This window comes from Eupeodes corollae, chromosome 1 (genome assembly GCF_945859685.1).
Source record: "Eupeodes corollae chromosome 1, idEupCoro1.1, whole genome shotgun sequence".
Lineage (NCBI taxonomy): Eukaryota > Metazoa > Arthropoda > Insecta > Diptera > Syrphidae > Eupeodes > Eupeodes corollae.
In genome coordinates this window covers 176,918,120-176,941,334 of record NC_079147.1, presented here as the reverse complement: position 1 = coordinate 176,941,334, position 23,215 = coordinate 176,918,120, and the positions used below count along the sequence as shown (strand labels likewise).

Genomic DNA, 23,215 nt, shown 5'->3' with positions numbered 1-23,215 from the left:
GGAAAGAATCTTCATAGACACTTTCAAAAATCAGCTAAAACATATTAGATCACACTTAATAGTGACTTGTTTCTTCTTTGTATGTCAAGTCTGGAGGATATACGCGTCAAATTTTTGTTTACCATCAACATTCTTCCTAGAAGTTCACGTTCAGTATTTGCAACAAAGTCTTTATAAACACAATTCGAATAGTTAAAGAATTTAATTTTGATTTCTATGTATGTGGAGACTGACTATATTTTATCCAAGCTTTATTATTTTTATTTGTTAAGGTCTTATGATTCTGAAGAAACCCTGGTGGATTGTTATTTTTGAGTTTAATTTTACGGAGATGTATGTTCCCTAAAAGAAAAACTAAATAATATTTTATTAAGTTTTAAAACCATAACATCTAAGTTAAAATTTAAAAATATAACCAAATACCAAACTTTTTAAATCGTTTCAGAGTTGGTTGAAACTACTGTTTATGAAGTCAAATTCAATTTGAATATAACAGGTAGTATCTAGATTAAATGCATCTAAGCTTAAGGAAATTGTTAATGCAGGAAGATGTCGATCTTCGTTTAAAAGTTGTATGTCTCTTCGGATAACAGTATGAACAAAATCACAATTTGTTTTGTTATGGTTTTTGATTGAGCTAAATTGAATGAGTCCCAGGGAGGCCTTTGTGTCGATAGTACAACATTTTTAAAATAATCCTTGTTATAAAATACTTGTGCCAAGTTGGTTTTGAGAAGACTGAAGTCCTGAAATACTCACGAAGCCATTTACTGTTTTTTTTTGTTGTCCAGAAGTTCAATTTTGACTGTAAAGACATCATATGGATAAATATGAACCAACCTTTATTACCCACGACAGAGGAAAAATCCGTCTAAATAATACAAGTACAGCGTTTAGCTATTGAAAAAGAACAATTAAGCAGGTGCTATTGTGTTGGCACTTTGTTCTTTGTGGTTTATTTGTTAGTACTTTTTTATTTGCTCTGTCTAGTGTTCTGTGTTTAAAATAAAACGATTCGCATTATTTTGATGAAAAAACTTTTATTTGACTCATTCAAATGGCTGATGTTAATTTACATCACAAACTGTATAAAGTACATAGTAGGTATATATGTATGTCTATGTATGTCCTTCATAATAATTTTCAAAAACATAACTAAAGCAAAGCAAGATAACAACAAAAAATTAACAAATAACAAAAAAAAATCACCTCCTCGCAGTCCCCAGGCCAATTAAATGAATTTTCATTTTACGCCTTGTGTTTAGTTTCGAGTGTCCTTTTCGTCCTTTTTTCATTCTATTCATAGGAGGTTGTAATAATAATCAACAGGATGCAAGCATCACTGAACGTCCTTTCCGTTGTCGTCGTCGGTCGGTCGGTCGTCTGTCTGAACGCGCCAATTTTTCATGTGATTCCACCCTTAAGGGCGGGCGCCTCTGTCTCTGATTCCCAGTGTATACGAATATACAAATAGTCAGAACGAACGCAAACAACAAACGGAAAACTCCAGCCATGATTCATTGACAAAATAACAACAACAACATTCTTAATGGAAGCTATGAAAGGGAGAAGTGTTTTTTGAAGGGATAGGGAAGGATGCAATTTTGGTGTTTCATTTTAGAGCATTCTTGATTCTTGATTCTTGACGCTTGCTGCACGTTTCGTCAATTCTGTATGTGCTGTATCTATTTACACCATAGTCTCAAAAGTCAGACTACACACTCGAATATTTCATTCATGGAACTACATACACCAGCTACATACATCTACAGATCTAGAAGTGATAAGGGGGAACCCCCATTTTCTCTAGAAATCTATTAAACTAGCATTCCTTGGGTTTTTCCAATCTGGTGCACATAATAAAATTGTGTACGACTTTATGGTGCCATTTCGGATGTCAATTGTGAATTTTCTACGTTACCGTTGTTTTCGTCGTTGTAGTCATAGTCGCAGTCGTAGTCGTAGTCGTTAACTGCAACGCAACGACAACAACGTCTATACTTTCAATTAATGGCGCACGTGACCCATGCACTTTACAGTTGTTCTTGTTTCTATTATGGTATAACAGTACAATATCTACAACTACCAAATCAAAGCGTTACTTTTTGAATGTTCTCGTAGTTTTGTAAATGTTTTCGTCGTCATATTCGACGCTCGTCGATGTCAAAAAGGACGACAATGATGTTTAGGTGTAGGTTGGAAGTGACGGTGATTTTAGTTACTTTTGTAGTGACGAGACAAGTAGTAAAGTGGTTGGTTGCCTGGCGACAATGCTGGGAACATGTTGCAGTGGCAATATAAAACAAAAGAAATTAAAGAATCTCGATGCGGTTACAAGGTTTTTCTTTTGTTCAAATTATAGATGAATATCGCTGCGAAAACGTTGGATGAGCCATAATAGGTTATAAAGGTCTAAAATCCACATAATACTTGGAGCTAAAATGCATCTTTTATACGTAGCCTTTTCGAAACTGGTTGGGTTACGTAATATGTCCCACTAGTATTTAAACAACACAAAAATACAAATACAATACTTTTTTGGGTGAAATATGTCCTAGTTAACTTACCATAAATTATGTTATACAGATAATAAGGCAGAAAGATACAAAAAGGGCTCTCAAAAAAATTGCGTGGGTGGTTTTTTTTACCATAGCAGTTTGAAAAAAAGGTGAAAATTTTGGTTACCCTAAATATCTTACGAACCAAAAACGCTAGAGACTTGAATTAAATTTTATATAATAAATTGTGACGTGATATCAAAGAAATATATTTTTTGAAAAAAATTCATTTAACGGTTTTTTTATAAATCAAAAAATCTGAAAAAAAAATGTTCACCTCCAAAACTTTGCGACTAAAATATGATTTCATCTCCAAAACAGTTTGTGCAACGAAAAATAATGTTTTTGACATCTAATAACATTTTGAGAAAAATGGAATTGACAGTTTTTTATAAACAATAAAATTCTAAAAAAAACATTACTCAAAGTTGGTAAAAATTGAATATCGATTCAAATATCTTTTCAAAAACTTGAAATTTAGGCTTCAATCTTATTTTATCTTATAAGAAATATTGTTTTCAACATTCTGAAAAATCGAATTGACAGTTTTTTTACAAAAAATTAAAAACCGAAAAAAAATTAACAAAAGTTTTTAAAAATTGATTTTCGACTCAAATAACTTTTCAAAACTTTGAGAAATTGGCTTTAATTTACTTATCTTTCAAAAAATATTGTTTTCAACATTCAGTAAAATTTTGAAAAAAATCGAATTGACAGTTTTTTTTACAAAAAATTAAAAACAGAAAAAAATTAGCAAAAGTTGGTAAAAAATGATTTTTGTCTCAAATATCTTTTTAAAAATTTGAGATAATAGCTTCTAACTAATTTTTACTTATAAGAAATATTGTTTTCAATATAAGAACAAGTTTTGAGAAAAATTGAATTGACACTTTTTTTTACAAAAAATAAAAACCTAAAAAATATGTATAAAAGTTGGTAAAAATTTATTTTCGACTCGAATATCTTTTAAAAAATTTGAAATATTGGCTTCAAACTAATTTTATCTTATAAGAAATATTGTTTTCAACATTCGATAAAACTTTGAAAAAAATCGAATTGACAGTTTTCTTACAAAAAGTAAAACTCTAAAAAAAAAATACTGAAACTTGGTAAAAATTTACTTTCGATTCAAATAGCTTTTCAGAAATTAAAAATATTGGCTTTAAACTTATTTTATTTCACAGAAAATATTGTTTTCGATTTTCAGTAATTTTTATATAAAAATCCAACAGTCCGTTTTTTCATAAAAAATAAAATCTACAAAAAATAGTACGCAAATTTGGTAAAAATTAATACGAGTACATATAGACAAACTTTTAAGCAAGACAAATCGACAGACGGTATGAGAAGTTGTCAGTTATTTAAGACGACTCATTAATTTGTTTTTCTTAAAAAAAAGTACAACAAAAGAGAAACGGCTGATGCTTCAATTAAGAATAAACATGACAACAAGCTTACTTACTTAGGCTAAAGGCCTGTGTGTATGGCCTCACCCAAGCAACCTAGATGTCTCTAGTTGCACACTTTAAAAGTAGATCACACGCAGAATTTTCGTCTCGAAATGAAACTACCTTAAAATTACGTCTGTCGATGACGTCTTGACCGAGAGAAGTGCGTTGTAGGTACTTTATTGATGACAGCATGTCCTTTATTTTGGCTCTAATGTTGGAATGGAATGTTGAGGTGGAAGCTCTGCAATATTCTTTCAAGAACGATGTTAAGGAAATCACATGACATCGTATCATTATGACAACAAGCTATTTGTATAAATATCAAGATTTCAATGAGTGAGAAATAGAATTTTTTACTTAGGAACTAAGACCTGTTAACTCCATGGGTGATCCCGAACTGGATATAAGGCTTTAACTTATCCTACTCTCCATCGCGTGCAATATACCTCCTTGACTGTTTTTCTCCACATGATTCTCGGTTTCCCAGCCATTTTGCATTTTTTATAAGTGGATTTCACTGCATTGCCACAGTCAATACCTTTAAGAAGCGTATGTGCAATCCACTGCCACTTGTACCTTGGTATATAATAGTGTCAATGTGTACCTGACTCGTTATCCTTTATAGTACTTCCTTGGATAAATGATTGGTTTTAAAATCTCGCATAATGGAATAATGTTTTGTAGACACCTTTTAACAAATGTCTGCATTTTTCTGATAATCTCTGCTGCTAATTTCGAAATATTAGTATAACAGCACTGTTACAAAATTTAAGCGCAACAGTCGTAGCTTTGTCTTTAAGCTGAAAGATTCATTCCTCCAAACATTGGACAACATCCTGAAAGCGCCTAAGATTTCCCGATACGTTTAGTGATATCTTGTTCGGTTCCACCTTCAATATGCCCAAGATATTGGAAACTCTCTATTTTTAACTTGCGACATATAAGAACTAAATGCATAATATGTTTACATGTCAAGAATTGCATTCGTAAAAAATGTAAAACTCAAACATGACATTGCGATTGTAAAAAAGTCGAATACAGCGCGTTCCCCGATTGGGCCCGACTGTTCTAACTTAAAATTTAAAGCATTTCACAATAGGCGTTGATCTATCAAATTATTGGCCAAAAATTCGAATTTTCTCAAATACAAAATGATAGATTTTTATTAAATTGTTTCTATTTTATTTTTCCTTAACTTGGAATCTTTCAATACACAAAAGTATGCACAGGAAAACTTTATTTAATTTGTGTTGAGCAATATTTTTTAGAGAGGATGACAGGGAGGTTCTGAGCCTGAACATCTTAGTTTTTCTCGTGTTCATATTCAGTCCCTCAATGTCTGCTTCTCGCTCCACCCTTATCGTCATTTGGTGGAGATCCATTTATCCTATACTTCGTCTGCGTACTCTAGATGTTTCACTTATTTTGTCAGTGTCCATCTTATTTCTCCGTTTCCTATCGAGGCTGCCCGCAGCACAATACTTAACACTAATAAGAACAGAATTGGTAGCAATATGAAACCCTTTGTCTGACTAGCTACGCTTACTAACTATCTATTAATGTCTTTTATCTTCCTACTATAAAGTAGGTACCTTCTTTTTGCTACTTAATACCTTCCATTTACAAATTGCCTATATCCTAGGTAGGTAGAAATGGCGATCTCAAGGCAACCTAGCCTGAGATCCAATTAGCGCTGTAGTGCGCCGTTTTTATATGCCTATATCCTACTCACTACAATTTATTAATAACTCCGAAAATCTGAGGATATTCTCAAAAATGAGTCTTGTCTTCATATTTTATGATTCAGTATTAATTGTTCATTTTATATCCAATTTTCAAAAATCTTACTGTTTTGTACAATCCGCAAACTTTGGTTTGCATTTCTTAGAATTAATGCTATTTCGATTTTTTAGATCTTTTTAGGCCGTGTTTTTTTTTTAAATTCTAATGTTAATGTTAAAACCTTTAACGGACAAACGTTTTGAAAGCTATTTTTCCAAATCTTTTCTAAAATGGTATTGGGTATAGTATTTATTGTAATATGTTATTTTCCACACGATGCTCTTTCACAGAAAGGATCACTGTTTTAAAAAAAAAAGTTTGTATTACTAAAAATATTCAATGGAAACAATCCTTTTCAAGTATCATACAAATGTCTGCACTGTCAAAGCTTACGTCCACTAGGTCATTTCAAATATAAATGCATCATTTCCATAAAAATTCTTATGCAGAGAGTTATTAACAAATTAAATGACACTCCATTCAAGAATATTTTCAACGTAATAGAAACAATTTTGACATCATAGATATCATTAACATCTCCTCATAGTTCTAATAAGTCAAAAGGGGTTCAAGTTCTGGATAAACGCAATCATAATCATACAAAGGGGAATATTTGACAAGTCAAAAGTAGCTCAGTTATGTTATACCTAAGAGCTGTTTAATTCACCACGATGTATGCCAGTTTGAAAAGAACAAATGGTGAGTTTGCGTACTAAAAGAAGGTATGATATATTATATTAGAGTGAATATAAGCGAACATAACTATAAATTCAAAAAAGTTGAATCATTTTTGGCGCCATTAAGTCTTTTCAAGACAACGTTTTCAAAACAAAATAAAAAAACAACAATATACCCATCAATCTTAGTATTTTGTTAAAAATAAAAATACAAACGATTTGTGACTTTGTGTATCTAACTTTAAAGTTTCGAAAAACAATCTGTCAGCTTGAATGCGATATTCCGGATCCGGACGCAAAATGTCCCAAACATCTTTTGTCTAAGATTAAGCAACCAGAAGGGGTTTGTCAAAAGTTGTTCCTTGCTTTGTACTATGTAGGCATGTGCTGTACAGTGTACATACGTCCATGTTTTTAAACATTTTAATATTTTTCTATAAACCTACACAGCTCACATCATTCTATATGACATAGTGGTATGTATGTGAGTAAGTGTTGTAACAAAACAAATTAAAATAATGAAGAAGAACCCTTTGATGGAGGTCTTGGGAATTCAGACGTAAAGTAAAATATAAAATCTCTCTGGCAACACATCATTGTCTCCCAAAAATAAAAATTAAAATGAACAAAATATGACAAACTTTCTTTAGACTTTTCTTCTAGAAGAACAAGAAAGCCTAGGGAGTTGTCTTTTGTGTGGATATAGCACGTATGTATTATTATAGCCGACTCTTATACATTTGGTATAAAGCTTAAATCCTTATTGTAGTGCTTACTTATTTATCCGACAAAGGATTTATGAAGAAGGAGGGAATGCACTTTCGGAAACTCTCTGGTTCCGTTTGTGTTGTGTGCCTTTTTTTATTATATTTTTATTTCGTTTCTTTTTTATTTTTGTCTTTTTTAATGTTGGATGTCAAAAATATTTTAACTTAAATCTGAGCAGTCATGTTTTGAAATACATGTGTTGTCGTCGGTATTTTTTGTTTTTATTTTTGTCACATAAAGTGAAGTTATGGAATACACAAAAATGTTTTAACAAAGTGAAAGAATTAATTAAAAATAAGACCATCAATTCAACAACTGACTTGATAAAATTTAAATAAAATTAAAATTAAAAGAACAAGGTGAACAACAGTGATTATAATTTATTTAGAAAGCAAGGTTCTGTTTTGAGTATGAAGGTAACATCGTGTATCCCATAGACATATTATGCCAGATAAAACAAAGCCTTCAAATAAATCATAGGTGATTCGAATGTTTAGGTTTATTTTATTGAACTTAAACACTTCTAAATTACCTATTCTAAGATTCACTTTATTCAAACTCAGGCGATTCTAGAAGGAAAGAAATACTTTTGTCAAACTTGCTCTGTCAAAAGGGATAATAGACGGATTGGGTGAGGCCATACAGAATCTGTATTTGAAATTTCAATTAAAAAATCTTTGTCAGAAGTGGGATTCGAACCCACGCCCTCAGAGAGGACCAGAACGCTCAGTAACCTACTATTTCAGTAGTAGATAAGATTTCTCTTGAGTCTGGCGCCTTAGACCGCTCGGCCATCCTGACATATATTTGCTTTGTGGTCAATTTTTTATCGGACTTGGCAATTTATTTTTGTTTATGTTTAACTTCAAGTATTAGAATAGTGTTCTTTTTCCTTAATTTAATGCCCCACACTTGACTTTGACATTTTCATAAAAAGTTTATTTTTAGCATATTAAATATAAAAAGTACGTTCTAGTGGATTGTTTCGACAATATTATATTCTTGTTTGTTCACAACCATTCTTATAGTGACAGCAATTTGATGGAACAAATAAATAAATAACATTCCAATAGAACTTTATAAATGTGGAGGTATACAGGATATCCTATAAAGCATGGTTCAAACTAATAATGGTGATAACCACGCCCATTACGTTTCAGAATTTGGAATTTTTGGTATCCCCTGTCATAATAGTTCTCGACCAATGGTTAACTTCCCATAGGAAGGTATTGTAATGGGTCCGATTTGTGGAATTGAAAATTTTGAATTTCTCGACGTTTTAAGTATATTCGTAGGTCTGTACGTTCGCGACGTTTTTTTTCGTCGTCCATAGCTCAAAAACCAGAAGAGATATTGACTTCAAATAAATGTTGTTATATAGATCATAATGCAGAAAGATGCTAAAAGGGCTCTCAAGAAAATTTCATGGGTGTTTTTTTTTTTACCATAGCAGTTTAATTAATGGTTCAACCTACATATCTCATTAACCAATAATGCTAGAGACTTGAATGCAATTTTATATTATATATTGTAACATGATTCCAAACAAGTATATTTTTGGATAAAAATCCTATTAACGGTTTTTTTATAAATCAAAAAAGCAGAAAAAAATGTGTCACCTCTATAATTTTACGAATAAAAAATGATGTTATCTCCACAACAATTTTGTGCAACGAAGAATAATTTTTTTAACATCTAGTAAAATTTTAATAAAAATCGAATAGAAAGTTTTTGTTGCAAAAAGTAAAAACCTAAAAAAATTGATAACAGTTGGTAAAAATTGATTTTTGAGCCAAAAATCTTTTCAAAAATTTGAGATATTCGCTTTAATCTTACTTTATCTTATAAAAAAAATCGAAATGGCAGTTTTTTACAAAAAAAAAATAAAAACAAAAAAAAAACATTACTAAGATTTTGTAAAATTTTGAAAAAAAAAACCAATTGACAGTTTTTTTACAAAATAATAATCAAAAATATCAGCTTCAAATTAATCTTATCTTATAAGAAATATTGTCTTCAACATTTGATAAAAATCGAATTGACAGTTCCTTTCCAAAAAATTAAAAACCTAAAAAAATCATACCTAAAAGTGGGTAAACATTGATTTTCGACCTTAATATCCCTAAAGATTAAAAATATTTGCTTCAAACTTATTTTATCGCTCAGAAAATATTGTTCTCCACATTCAGGAGCTTCCCACAGTCAGTTTTTTTAATACAAAATTAAAATCTACAAAAAATACTACTCAACTTTGCTAAAAATTGATGTTCGGTTCTCGATATCTCGTGAATAATAGAAGATATAGACTTCAAATTAATTTCATTGATCCAATTTGTATTTGTTTATATAAGAAATATAAACTTTTAAGACATGCTGCTAAAATTGTTAAAAATTGGGTTTCGTTTTAAAAATTCGTTAACTAAAATAGTTTTGGAAATCTTACTATTTCCTCATATGCAAAATACTGTAATTAATTTTTTTTCAATAATTCAACTGACACTTTTGTTTAAAAAAATTGACGGACGGAATGGGAATTCATCAGTATGTCGCACCTCCGGTGCAATAATGACGTAAATGCAATTTTCTTAAATGTTCAGGAATCACGGTTAAAGTTTGCTTGCTTATTGAAAATACTATATCATCCTAAAATAGGCCTACAGAATCGACTTCAAGAGTCCTAAAAATAGCTGACTATTCAGTGAGTTAGAGTTCATATTCTTACCTTTTATATCTTTCACCTGTTTCTTTTTTGAGCTTGTAAAGGGTTTGAACTATTGTGGAGCGCAAGGTACATTACGACTTTGTTGCTCCGAAAAATTTTATAGTTTAAACTTTTGTGTCAAACAAAAAAGTGGCCTCTTTTGGGCACTAGCAAAGATACAATCACGTCAATTTTACCACGGATAAAACTTGACATTTGGGACATTATGGCGTTCTTAACTCAATTTCAGAAAAAATTGCAATTGCGTCGATATTGCACCGGAGGTGCGATGTGTCGCATCCCAGCCTCTTTTTTAATTAAATTTTGCAAAAAACACTTGCTTTCGTCGATTATTAGTCGATTGTTCAATCTTCCTGTCCACAAATGATTTTTGTTTTCAATGTTCTTAGCATTTTAAATGTAACCCAATTTTACACTTCAATATTTAAAGTTGTATTTTGACAAAAATTTGAAAAGGTCAGTATTTGTTTCTTATCTCAAAAATTGTCTTTTTTCTTACACTTTTGAATCAAGTTGTGATTTTTAGAGCAGATTTGAACCCCCACAGAAATACACCCTCCATAATCGATATAAATAATTACATCTTATACATATAGGGTTTTCCACTAAGGACTTGACACCATCTTATGTGTCTAAAACTATGTGACCGGCTTTATGTTTAATTAAACAATGCATGAATAAAACTCCAATTCATTCATATTCCACCATATGCATGTTTACAAGGGTTGGGTTTTTATATTATTTCTTATATTTTAGTCAAGCGGATCACACAAAACCTATTTCATTTTTTACATTTTTTTATAATTTATATATAATAATTTTATTGCTCTAAATCGTTTGTGACATTTTATATCTAAATTTATAGCCACTTTACAACTGTCTACTAATGTAAGTGATTTTAAACAAATATTTGAAATGCAAATTTAATGTCAAATCAAAATAAGACAAGTTTTAGTCGTATTTGTTCCTGGGACTGGTTTCTTAAATTCAATCGTGTACTCGTAATGCGAGAAATGTATTAGTACTAATTTCTTTGGTAGGGCTACGTCGCTCGAGAGGAATTCCGAGCCCTAGACCGGGACGGGAAAATCTCGGGCCCTCCATATTTACCATTTTTTCAAAGTTCATGAAACAAAACTAGAAGAAAAGAAACTTTATAAAAACAGAAACCAAATTAAATATTTGTGTTTTGTTTTAAGTTCCCGGACCCCTTATTTTGACTTTAAAAATTTTCAAAATAAAATAAATTTGAAATGTACGTTAAATTAAGTAAAAAAATGTATTATAACTTTCTTTCAATAGTTCAGAGTTGCCCAATTTTTCATTAAATATTAACAAAAATGTAAGCCAATAATAATTAGGGGTTCAGATCGGCAAGCTGGTGACTGATAGATTGGTAGATTACATGCAAACAAATAAGTGGAAATAGGTATTTCCTCATGGCTTTAAATTTTACGGGCCCCTAGAAAATCCCGGGCCCGTGGGGTTTCCCCCTCGACGGGGCTGATCAGGCGTAGTACGTAGACAGGGTAGAATGACATTTTAAGGCTGATGTAAAGAAAGTTTATAATTTTTTCTAATGAACATTAATAAATAAAAAAGAGGCTGGGATGCAACCCACACTGATAACTTCCCATTTCTTCTGTCAATTTCTCTTGCTTAAAGGTTTGTAGGTTTCCGTGATTTGTTAAAAAAGTTATCAGTTAAATTATTCTAAAAAATTTAAAAATACACCAACAATATTTTGCATACAATGAAATATTAAGTTTGATTTCAAAATCTTATTTCTAATGTAAACAAATATAGGTTAGATGAATGAAAATAATTTGAAGCCAAACGTGTTAAACAAAACTCTTCAAAATTACCTGACCATTTAGGAAGATTCTAGTTCTAGAAAGCTTTAACTGAGCTTTTTAAATTTTTGTTTTTAATAAATGAATTTTTTTTGTATCGTATTTTTGAACTTTTAAAAAATTGTTCGAAAATCCTTGACACAAAAAAGTATTTATCGAACGAAATGCATTCCATCAATGACTGTCGTCTGATATAAAAAGGTATGCAAAATTTTTAAATTTAGTTTGTTTGAAATGTCTTAATTTGAGAATTTGAAAACGAGGGAAATAGGCTATAAGCGTTAAGTCAAACAACCAAATCGACCAATCGGCATTTCTTGAAGTAGAATGTATCAAACTTATTCTTCAATAAATCAATTGTAAGGTATGATGTGTCTGTGTAGCTTTATGGCACCATCCCACCAAACACAATTGGTAACCATGTCGGTATAACGCTGAAAATTCTCAATAACATGACGTTTGTAATGTTTTCGAAAGATTGGTTGAAATTTCACCTTTGTATATTATGCAATAATATGCTGTACAAACCATATATATTTATATATGCATATTTTGTCAGCATCTTTCTATGTGTGGGCAATAGCCGTGTCCACTGCGTTGGTTCATGTTACGCTTTATTGTCTCAGGTTCCTGTTGATAGCGGAGAATTGTAATGCTATATAAAGTTGTGTCCAAGCTAAAGAAACATTTTTGTAACACTTAAAAGCGTTTCAGAAAAATAGAAATGTTTCTGAAATGTTTTTTTTTTGGTCTGGACGCTCTCGAAACAATTCTAGAATGTTTCTCCGTTTCTCATTCTGGGTGGAAATCTTTATTTCTTTCCCAAGTATTTACATAGGTGAAGTAGATTGTGGGTGATTGGCTATGATATGAATATACATATATTAAATGTAACGGAAGGAATAAAGCAGCGTGAATGTTATCTAACTGATAAAAACGTATAAAATAAAAAAAGGTTTGTACACAACTTTTTTCAAATAAAGTTAAAAAAGCTGATACATATTTCCGAAAAAATAAAATTTCAATACAATGATGTAAAAAAATAAAATGTATGTTTGTAAAACATATTTCATTTATATATATGTTTTAATAGTCCAATATCACGCACAAAATCGGATACATAATTAAGAAACAAAGAGACATTTCAAAAAAAATTTTCAAAGCGTTCACTCAAAATAAAAACAACGAACCAGAATCATCTGAAGTATTTTTTAAACCAAGTGAAAACATTTCAGTAACGTTTTTTAAACAATCTTTCCTGATATGTGTTTTTGGTGTGAACACACCCTTACAGTACAGAATTCTTTGTTGAAAGGTTGAGCTGTTGCAGCGATGACGAGTTTATTTTCTTGAATTGAGCCTTTAATCTCGCGGCTAACCCAGCCATACAATTAACGTGGTGTCTCATTCATAAATTGTAGCCCGGAAACAATGATTGACTTTACGCATGAGTATCAAACAACAATATCTTCACAGAGTTTCAAGCTGGATATAGTAAGGAAAACATGGACAATATTTAAAACTTGGCTTCAATAATGCATATTAAGCTTAAGGAGAAAAAAGAGCTTATGTATTTTTTGTATGGATTCGAAGGCTGAATTCCATAAAATCTTTCGAAGCTTGTTAATTTATAAACATCACTCAATTGTAATTTAGACAAAAATCGTTCGGATAATTCAGTCCATTTATGTCAACACTTTTTCTGCTGTGTGGCCAGGAAAAGATATGTCTTAAAATTTTGAAACAATAAATGTTATCAAACCAGGATGCCACCGCTCCTCTTATGCTTTACTTTATGCGAAAGATTTTCAAGATTTTTTGAATATGACGAAATAAGAGGTGATAGTGTTTCGGAATGCAGGTAGACTATCTGACAAGGAACATTTTAAATTCAAAGAAGTACCCGAATACGATCAACTTCAAGTTACAAAATATCTTCAAATCTTTTAACGCTTAAGATGACCTCTAGGCAACAAGAGGTAAGAAATATTGGAATGAAAATTTTGATATTGGTAAAGTGACATGGATTTCCAAATGATATGCACTCTTATTCGTCTAAATAGAAGCAGATACGGCAGTTTTGGATCATCGATGTTCAGTATTTGCAATTTTAAGAAGACCGAACATTTCCAAAACAGATGACCCGTACTGAGAGAATTCCAAGCCACTTAGCCAGTGAAGCTTTAATTTAAGTGAAGACAAACAATTTTAACGTTTAATGGTGAAAATACGAATGATTGAAAACAACTATTCAAATTCTGAATAGTAGCTATTTCGTGCAGAAACCAACTCATGGAGGAATTCAACTATTTATCAATTTATAATATCAACTATAAGTAAAATCAATATCAAATATTCCTTTCTGCTTTTTTTTAACAATTAACAAATGTTATGAACATGTTTGTCAATATCAATGTAGTATCCCCAACTTTTTGGAAATACCATATCGGTTTTAAGCCTTAAAATATAATTTGCCATGAACATTTTACAATAATGAAGTCGTTATCCTTCAAATTCCTCATTATTATCAACTATAAAAGTGGTCTGTTTCTCTCACTCTCTAAACTCTCAATGTCTGAAGAGTTTACCAACCACAAACGTCTATAATAACCACAAACTATACCCGCTTTTTAATAGGTCCTTAAACCCTCTTTCATGTCAAAATTGATCCTTGAGTTTTTTTACATACACAAAGCACCTAAAATTGTTCATGTATACTTCATCGTCAAAAGGAAAGAAAGTTAACACAAAAAAGTAGTATCGACACTCGAAATTGCGAAACATCAAAATTCAAATAACCTTATGGGCAATTACATTTAACATTTGCTCTCATCACACATCCCAGCTCAGCGGCGGCGGCGGTGGCGGCATATACCGAATCAAAGCAAAATTGTTGTTATCCTTACCAAATGACCATCATACGAGTATATGTGTATGAAAATTCACTTTTAATAAAATCTTTTGCAATACTTTTTTTTATCCACATCACAAGCAACCTTACCAACTGCTGTGCAGAATGAAATTGTATTTTACGAGTTAGTTTAGCTTGAATACTTATAAGTCTGCATTTAGCTCCTTTTTTTGTGGCTGTTTTTGATATTTTTTAAACTTCCTCCCAATTCCCAAATTCAACTCCTAGATTCGTGCTGTGTGATGTGAGGTAATGCTGCTGTGGTGTTATTTACTCAAATTTTTAATGAAACACTTCATACCGCATTGAAGAACTTTTTCGAGAGGATTTTTCTCTATAAAATTGCTGTTATATTTGACCCTTAAAACTGAGATGGGAATCTTTTATTATATTAGATTTTTCTTATTTTCTGTATTTTTTTTTACAGAGGATAACGAGTATTTAAGATTGAAGTCATTTAAAAATGGCGAAATATTAGCAAATATTTAGCTAGCACTGAAATTATTTTCGAGAGGCCGCATTTATATCTTTGGGTGGAATTTAGATGTTTTTTATGGATGTGTGGTGTGAGTCTTTGCTGGGGGAATGCGGGAGGTACAGATTAATGGTGTGCCGATGGGGTTTGTTTAAGTACTTTTATGTGTTTTTAAAGAGAGAAAAAGATTTATTAGTTAAGAGCAAATATTTCTGATGTGGATTTCGAGTTTTGAGAAGTTAACCTTGCGAATTTGCTGTGAGGTTATATTTGATTTTGGAAATTATTATTGTCAATGTCATTCATGAGTGCTTAAATGCTTATCTGTATTTTACTGATTTGGAGCCTTCAAAACTTTAAATCAATTTTCAAATGCAAACATTACGATTTAAGGGAAGGAATTAAATTGTAAGGGAATGATACAACATTTTGACATTAAGATTAAAGCTTATTTTATAATTGTTATACCTACAAGAAAATCCAAGCTTAAGTAATTTTAAATGTTCGAAACGTAAAACAAATTTTAGGACTAAGAATATTCTTAAGTTTTTCATTTTTATAAAAAAAGTGTCAACAATTTAATTTATTAACTTCCCATAGGAAGTTTTTTTAATGGGTCCGATTTGTCAAATTTAAAAATGTTGACATTTCTCGACGTTTCTAGATCCCTAGAGTCAAAACAAAAGATTTTTAAAAGATGTCTGTGCTTGCGTGCGTACGTACGTTCGTACGTCAGTACGTTCGTGACGTTTTTTCGTCGTTCATAGCTCAAGAACCAGAAGAAATATCGACTTCAAATAAATGTTGTTATACAGATAATAATGCAAAAAGATGCAGCAAGGGCTCTCAAGAAAATTGCGTTGATAGTTTTTTTTAACATAATATGGAGTTTAAAAAAAGATGAAAATTTTGGTTAACCCTAAATATCTCACGACTCAATGGCGCTAGAGACTTAAATTAAATTTTATATTATATATTGTAACGTGATACCAAACCAGTATATTTTTTGAAATCAAAAATACTAAAAAAAAATGTGTGACCTCGAAAATTTTACAAATAAAAATGATTTCATCTTCAAAACAATTTTGCGCGACGAAAAATAACGTTTTTACTCACATTTTGAGAAAAAATCGAATTGACAGTTTGTTTACAAAAAATAAAAACCTAAGCAAAAAAATGAAAAAAAAGTTGGTGAAAATTGATTTTCAAATCAAATATCTTTTCAAAACTTTGAGATATTGGCTTTAAACTACTTTTATCTTTTAAAAATTATTGTTGTCAACATTCAATTAAATTTTGAGAAAAAAATAAAGAAAATAAAAACCAAAACAAAAAAATTAATAAAAAATGGTGAAAATTGATTTTCAAATCAAACGTCTTTTCAAAACTTAAAGATATTATCTTTAAACTACTTTTATCTTTTAAGAAATATTGTTGTCAACATTCAACATAATTTTGAGAAAAATCGAATTGACAGACCTAAACAAAAAACTGTACTAAAACTTGGTCAAAATTTACCTCCGACTCTTTAATTTTTGAAAAGCTATTTGCTTTTTTCTTACAAAAATCCTACAGTCTGTTTTTTCATAAAAAATAAAATCTACACCAAATAGTACTCAAATTTGGTAAAATTTTATGTTCGGTTATTGATATATCCTCAATTTTATTTCATTTATCTAATTTGTAAAAATTAAAGAAAGCTATTAAAATTTGTAAAAATGTGTTTTAGTCTAAAAATTAGATTTTGAAACTAAACTATAAAAAATATTGTTAGTAATTTTACTATTTTTAAGAATAATTCAACTGACAACTTTTTTAACCCAACACGAAAACCTATGAACTTTTAAGCAAGACAAACCGACAGACGGGATGTAAATTTATCAGTGTGGGTTACATCCCAGCCTCTTTTTATCAATAGTTAGAGATTCCAGCTCAGCGGTAGTATGGCTACACAAGTATTCGTAAAATTGCATTTGTATATGTAATTGACTCTGTATACTTCAACTTGAACTTTAATTTCAACTTCAACCTTAACTTCAACATCAACTTTAACTTCAATTTGAAATTCAACTTCAATTTCAACTTCAGCTTTAGCTTCAACTTCAACTTCAACTCTAACTTCAACTTCGACTTCAACTTCAACTACAACTTTAACTTCAACTTAAACTTCAACTTCATCTTCAATTTCAACTACAAGTTCATATTCAAATTCAACCTTAACTTTAACTTCACCTTCAACTTCAATTTCAACTACAACTTCATCTTCAACTAAAACTTCGTCTTCAACTTTAACTTTAACTTCACCTTCAATTTCAACTACAACTTCAACTTGAACTTCAATTTCAACTACAACTTCAACTTCAATTTCAAATTCAACTACAACTCATCTTCAATTTCAAACTCAAGTTGAACTTCAAGTTCAACTTCAAATTCAACTTCAACTACACCTTCATCTTCAACTTCAACTTTAAGTTCAACTTCAACTCCAATTTCAACTACAACTTTAACTTCAACTACACCTTTATCTTCAACTTCAACGGCATCTGCAATTTAAACTCAATCATACTGATTCTGCTATAATACCTTTAATTTTATCGTATTCAATTTTGTATCGGTATCGCAACATTCCCTCAATTATTGTATTTTACAACCTTTGTTAAGGATCTTACAGTCTTTATCATAAAACACAAAATTACAAAGTTTGAAAATTTGAAGTAAATATGCTTTTGAATTAACTATACTAATTTTTTTTTTTTTTATTTATTATTATTTTGTTTTTCTTTAACTAAGAAACATACCTTCATCCGAAAGATGAGTTAAAACAATTTGTTTTAGTCTCAATTGATTAAAGTCTCAGATCGTGGTGTAGTGCTGATATAATCACAATATTCCCCTCCATCAGCAAGTCCCACCTTTTTGTTTTCAAACAAACTTTTTTTTTCTTTTTATCTACAACATTTGAATTCAAAACCTTGGATTAGTACATCTTGTTTGCAATTTCAAACACAACTTAGATTTATATAATATTCAATTTTTATGTAACGAACTTTTATTTGGATACCTTACCTGCACATATTGTTGTTTAGTTTGTTTGTTACTTGAGAAATAGCAAAGAGACGACTAGCAACGTTCCCATGGCCACCGCCAAACCTTGTAAAAGTTTTCAATTAAAAAACTTTTTCTCCAGCGATTCACGTAAATTGTTCTTCGCCACCTCTTTGTATGAAGAGATTTTTTAAAGAGTTACCACATTATTTTCGTTTACCAACAAAACCAGGCCAGACACTATAACGCCTTCAAAGTAACACCCTTGCAAGATTTCTTTTGGGTACTGAAACTTCCAATTTTGGATGTTCTCGGTAAATATTTCGGCACTAAGAAGGTTTTTCTTTCTAAAATTCTGTTCTCGTCTGAGGCAAGAATTTTCGTCTCTACATACCTTAACATCATAACCATATTTTTTGTGTTACACTAAGAAGCAAAAAGCTAGACTCTTGACTCAATAAAATACGACGACACTCCCTTGTAGGGCCGTGGAAAAAAGTTTGCCAGCAAAATACCCTTAAATTTATTACAAAAAGTTTAGGGACGTTATTGTTGATTTTAACTTTGTTTTTTGTTGTTGTTTTTTCTTCGTCTTGATCTAACAGCGGTTTTTGCTGACCGAAAATATCTTTTCTTTTCCTTTTTCAAAAACATAACAAAGTTTGCATTCTCTTGGCCTTTATTAATGAAGTTGAAAATATAAAATCCAAAGTGCCAGTGTGCGAGCTGTGTGATGACGGAGAACAATTTCAAGCCATTAAGTCTGGAGAGGTAGCCCTATATACCACCTATAATAATTTTACCTCTATATGATGATGCGGTAGGTATAAAGGGTGGTATTTTAAGTGATGATTGTTTTTATATGATGAGGCTTAGGGTCAGTGCTGCTGCGTTGGACGTTCGGGGGTTCAAAGAAGACAGACTCAACTCTACTGTATTAAACTTACCCGTCTAACTAATAAAGGTGCAAACGGAGGAAATTGATGAATGAAGGTCGTAGGTATCTTATAGATGAAAAAGGTGGTTAAATTAAATTGTTGCTACAAAAAAAATGAAAAAGAAAAATGATATTTAGTGGGTAAATCGAGAATGCTATTAGTGATGGTGGGATTGATGATAGCATCATGGCAAGGGAATTATTATCAATTAAATATTTTATACACCTTAAATAGGCTGATGAGAATGAAAGGAGGGTCGAAGGATGAATTAATGAGTAAATTGAATGACTTTGCAAATTATTATATCCTTTTATAGAGATTTATCTTAAATTTGAAGAAGGCACCCTCGTTAATGGATAAGTGATACTATAATTATTGTAAAATTTTAACCATAATTTAAGCTTTTAAACTAGACCACAAAAAAGTAGCGCTCGAGTTGTTAAAAAATGTTTTTGGTTATGATTTATGGCCATCATCATGGGAAATTAAAGAATATACAGTCAGTCGTTTTACGAGTAACTAAATGATAATTTGAAGTTTAAAAAAATGCTTGTGTTGCCTAAGGCAAAGATTCTTTTACTTACTTACTTAATGTATCGCTACAGTCCTGTGTGAACTAGGGTCTCACCCAACAAACTTCTCCATCTAGCTCGGTCCATAGCTAAGATCAAAGATTCTTTTAGTTAAACAATAATTTTGTTAAAAAACAACCAATAGATGGATCGAACTATTTCAACAGTACTTTAAGGATTCTGTTTTGAAAATTATAAATTTCACACTTGATTTCATGATAAGCAAACTGGGTAACCTGGGGCCTATTTCACCAAACACATTTTACTTTCCAATCTTACAAAAAAATAATAAAATATATTGAGAATAAAATAAAAATCATGCAAAGTAAAGTGTTTCACAAAATTTGAAAAGTACAAAAAAATTTTAATTTTTGATTTCTAAGACTTTATTTGAAAAGTGATAAAAAAATGTGCTTCACCAATTTAAAATAAAATTTTTCAATTGATTTGTGATTTGAAAAGTGTAAGGTAAACCTTAGATTGTGTTCATTAAGATCCAATATGATCAAATAACGTATGTACAAGCTGGCGTTGAAAATGCAGCATTAGTCAATCAGACAAAAATAATAAGAGACTTCCCATCCTGTCAGTCTATTAGTCTGGCTTAAACTTTTAACAAAATATTCATAACAATATTTTGTGAAAGATATATTCAATTCAGATTCTCCTATTGCTCCGAATTCAATACATCATAAAGCTTTATCTATTTGTTTTGAATATATTGAATATTTTAAAAATAAATTTTCTAATAAATTTAATTTAATGTACCACAAGGCTAATATTCAGGGCATAGTGAGTTATATGTCTCAATTTAACTGGAATTTTCAGCTTAATTATTCTGATTTATTGGTTTCATACAAATTTTTTACTAACTCGTTGAAAAGTGCAATTAATACATTCGTACCGAAATTGCCTATTAAATGTAATTCGAACCCTTCATGGTTCAATAAAAGGTTATGTAATCTTAGCAAGAAAAAGAACAAACCTTATAAGCTATATCGAAATTCATTAGATAATTCTTTTCTTAAATTCAGCTATTCCCAATTGGATAGAGAATTCAATGTTCTAAATTAGTTTCTTTATAACAATTATATATATTCAATAGAGAGAATTAAAGCATAATAATAAAAGTTTCTGGTTTTTCATAAAGAATAAAAAAAGATGTAATGGGTTACCAAAAACAATGCAGTAAATGGGTGACACATACTCCGATATTGCATCTATTTGTAATGTTTTTGTCAGCTTATTTCCAATCAAACTATACTTCTCCAAAGGGATATTCTTTACAAACAATTAATTCCGAAACTCCATTAAGTATTGGATTTTTGAATATAAGTGTAAATGAAGTTGAAAATGCATTACATAGCTTAAGCTGCGATAAAAGTGCTGGTCCAGATGAAATTCCTCCAGTTATTTTAAAAAAATGTGCATTTGCTCTTGCTGAACCTTAAACAATTGTTTTTAATAATTCTCTTTCTAAAGGAGAATTTCTCTCTGAGTGAAAGAAATCCTTCATCAATCCAATACAAAAATCAGGTTCTAAACAGGAAATATTAAACTATCGCCCGATCTGCAAACTCTCAGCGATACCTAAACTTTTTGAAAAGATTGTATACGATAAATTATTGTTTTGGTTCAAAGAAATAATATCACCTTACCAAATCATTTGATACTAAATTCTAAACTAAAAAGCGCAGCCTTTCACTCTGCTATGCTATCATGGCTTTCTTCCTGCTTAACGAAACGTTATCAAATTGGTTCCATAGATAACATTCAATCTTCTCCTTTATTGGTAACCTCTGGCATACCGCAAGGTAGTCATCTTTGACCGTTATTGTTCTTGATTTTTATTAATGACATGCCTAACGTTTTTAAAAACTCATCACCGCCTTCTTTTTGCAGACGATCTTAAATTCTTTAAAAGCATTAAATCCTCTCGCGACTACCATCTACTCCAAGACGATCTTAGTTGTTTAACTAATTGGTGCACCATTAATGACTTGTTTTTGAATGTCTCCAAATGTCAGTGTTTTACTTTTTCGCGTATTGCCAATCCTATCAAATTCGACTACAAAATAAACAATAATATTCTAGAAAGAGTTTTTGAAAAAAAAGATTTGGAAATAATATTTGATTGTAAATTAAACTTTATAAAACATATCGAATACATAATTGCATCTAACACCATGCTTGGTTTCATAAAACGTAATTCATCTGGTTTTACTGATCCCTATACTCTAAAATGTCTGTATAATGCTTATGTCAGATCTATTTTAGAGTATGGATGTGTTATATGGAACCCTCATTACAGCATTCATTCTACTAGAATTGAAAATGTTCAGAAAAAGTTCACTAGGTTCGTTATTTGGAAACTTGGTTGGAATATTGAAATGAACTCTTATTCAACTAGATGTAAGCTAATTGATATTCAGTCACTCGAAAACCGTAGAAAAATGTACTCTGTATTGTTTGTAAGTGATATTTTCTCTTCTCGTATCAATTGTTCTTCGCTTCTGTCTTTGATTGAGTAATAGTAATCCGGCTACCCTTAAATGTAATCTACAACGTCATTTATATATATTTATTTTTATTTATGTAAGTTATTTTCAATTAGTCTGTAAGATATTTTTGTCTGATTGATGAAAAAATAAATAAATAATAAAATACTAAAGATAAATAATTTGAAGTCAAAATATTTTTCTTTGTTCTGCTAATACTTGAGTCGGAAACAATTTCTTATCAGTTTTTTGTTGTTTATGTAGATTTTCCCGTTTTGATAAAAAATTGTCAGTTGAATTTTTCTAAAAGATTAACCAACAATATTTTGTATATGATGAAATAGTTTAATTTCAAAATCTATTTTTGCTAACGAGATATTTAGTCGAAATACAATGTTTACAAATTTTAGTAACATTTCTTCAAAATTTGTATTTCTTCTAAGAACATTTTCTTATAACAAAATTAAGAGTACATAATCATATGATTTTAAAGTCAATGCCTTGATTTAATCGCGAGATTTCAAGAACCAAATATCAATTCCTACCAATTGTCCGTACTATTTTTTTGTAGATTTAAATTTTAATAAAAAAAAACTGAGTTTCGGATTCTTATAAAAATTTTACTGAATGTAAAAAACAATATTTCCTATTAAATGAAATTATTGTGAAGTCAACAGTTTTTGAAAAGATATTTTAGTATAGTATCACGTCAAAATATATAGTATACAATTTAGTTCAAGTCGCTAGCGTTATTGGTTCGTGAGATATTTTTGGGTTAACCAATATGTTCACTTTTTTTAAAATAGTTATGGCAAAAACACACCTACTTAAATTTTTTGAGAGTCATTTCTGCATTATAATCTGTATGTTCTGTATTTGAAGTCGATATTTCTAAAACTTCTTGAAACATCTACGACGTACGAACAAAAGTACACACAGACATCTCTCTAAAAAATCTTTTATTT

At 30.3% G+C, this 23,215-nt stretch overlaps 1 non-coding gene across 1 annotated transcript; it reads right to left on the bottom strand.

Moving 5' to 3' along the window:
- Nucleotides 1–7,914: 7,914 nt before the first annotated feature.
- Trnal-caa (transfer RNA leucine (anticodon CAA)) lies at nt 7,915–8,037 on the bottom strand. Its single transcript has 2 exons — nt 8,000–8,037; nt 7,915–7,959 (listed from the first exon to the last, which is right to left on the bottom strand). It is a non-coding gene; the product is annotated as a tRNA-Leu (tRNA).
- Between the last annotated feature and the right edge of the window lie 15,178 nt (nt 8,038–23,215).